Here is a 2,164-nt window from a genome sequence, read left to right as displayed (position 1 = left end):
CCCCCCCCCCCCCCCCCGTCTTTTGGCCTATATCCTAGCAGGTATGGGCAGGGAAACAAGCAGAAACCCCACTGGATGGCCTGGGCACCAGCTGGGGATAGGGCAGCTGCAGCTGGGAGTGCCCTCAGCCAAGAGGGGACGGGGATCGCTCTGGACAGAGCCTTCCTTCTCCCTTACCTTTAGGTCCTCAACAGAGGGGGCCAAGCATCCCAGGGAGGGCTGGGGTTTGGCCCCATGCAGAGGATGCAGGGGAACGGGTCCCACCCCGGGGACAGCCCTGAGGCCTGAGTACCCACAGTTTCAGATGGGAGACTGACCTCAGGCCAGGCCCTGCAGCTGACAGAGGAGACCACATGGGTGCGTGTGGGTAGGCAGAGCTGCCACCCTGTAAGGACCAACAGAAGGAAGATGGAAGAGAAGCAGAAACACTGTGCTGTTTGGGAGAGTTGGAATAGGACACTGGAACATTCCAGGAGAAGCAGAAGAGAAGAGAAAGCAGGAGGGCCTGAACTTGAAGGAAGATGAACAGGAGGCCAGGGTGATGGGGCACCTGGCTGGGCTCCTGGAGCAACTGACACAGTCTGGTGGGCCCTTCCCAGGCCTGACAGCCACAAATGCAATATGGAGGTATGGAAGGACTGAGTCTGGGGGGCTGGAGGGTCTGCTGGCCTTTCCCTTCACCTTGGGCAGTCCCTATCCCCCATGCCATAGCGCTCTGTCCCTCACCTTCTTGATAAGGAAAATGAGAAGGTGTTCTTTACAACCAACAGCTGTGCATGAGTGAGGGACCTGGCAGGGCTTATGCTCTGCTCTGAGATGGGTCAAGCTCAGAACCAGCACCTTCCCAAACACTCTCTTCAAGGTCCTTCTTGCCCCCAGCCCCAAACCCTACCTGGGATGGAAGGAGCTCTGGTAGGAGCATGAGGGCTGGGATAGATCATTCTGGAACAGTTGAGAGAAATGCCCAAGCCAGGCACAGGGATCCCACTGGGCCTCAGACAAGCCTCCAGGGAAACCCAGGCTGTCTCTGGAATTCAGGACCCCAGCCACATCCACAAGGCTACCAGCCACACTGTGGAGGGAGGACAGCAGGGGAGCCTCTGCACCCTTGCCAGCCAGCGTTCTCTCCAGGCCAGCCTCCCTGTGAGCCTGGAGCTAGGGTCTGCAGAACATCTGGTGGCTTCTTGTATGGGTGAAAGTAGGTGCCTGGAGCTCAGTCCTGCTGCAAACGTTCAGCTGGAAGGGAGACTTGGGCCAGAGGGCCACTACCTCGGTGGCACCCCAGGGGAAGGCTGCTGGCTGCGTGGCCTCTTTCCCTAGTTCTCCTCCGCACACATCCTCTTCTCGCCCCAGGACAGTCCTCACAGATGGTGTGACAAGGGTTAGGGAGTGCCTTCCCCACAGCCCCCAAAGGAGGCTCAGGCTCCCCATGGACCCAGCCACCTGTCCCAGCCCCTGACTAGTGCCTCTTCCACCTCCCACCTCTCCAGTGGCCTTTCCCCTTTCTGGCACCTGGGGCAGCACAGAGGCTCCGCCTCCCTTAAAAGGCCGATTGACCAAATAACTCCCGGCCCAGTCGAGGACCCACTGTTCCCCCCAGATGCTCGCGACCCACCTCTTGTTCACATATCTCATTTATTGAACTCGTATCCCCCCTCGAAGGGCTTCCAACTCAACGCGGAAGACATACAGCTCTAGGGAGGGGGACAGCTCCCGGGAGGGGGACACGGCACGCTGCGTCTCGCCTGGGTGGAGGGTGGTCACGCCGAGTCTGCCTCCCGCCACCACTCTGCGCCCTGCACGCCGGGCAGGGCCCCAGAACCGCACAGGCTCCCGCCCGCCCCGCGCTCAGCCAGGCCGCTCTGCGGCCGCAACCAGCTCTGCGCGACAAGCGAGGCTCTGAGAAGCAACATCGGGCGGAGAGGGGACAACAGAGAGGGGGGAGGGGAGGGAATGGCGCGAAGCCCCCTCCGCCCGGGCCTCCTAAGCGTTCGCAAAGAATGATTTGGGGAGGGGGCCTGGGAGGGAGCTTCCGCGACTCGCGCGCTGCACTGCGCCGCCCGCCCTGGGCAAGGTGGGAGAGAGGAGACCCCCGGCTCGCCGTGACCTCGATGGGAGGGGGTCTCGCGCTCTGGCTCAGGGCGTCCCCGACTCCCGCCGGCCC

Source organism: Galeopterus variegatus, unplaced genomic scaffold (genome assembly GCF_000696425.1).
Source record: "Galeopterus variegatus unplaced genomic scaffold, G_variegatus-3.0.2 Scaffold233, whole genome shotgun sequence".
NCBI classification, from domain to species: Eukaryota; Metazoa; Chordata; class Mammalia; order Dermoptera; family Cynocephalidae; genus Galeopterus; species Galeopterus variegatus.
Note: the sequence above shows the minus strand (reverse complement) of the source record.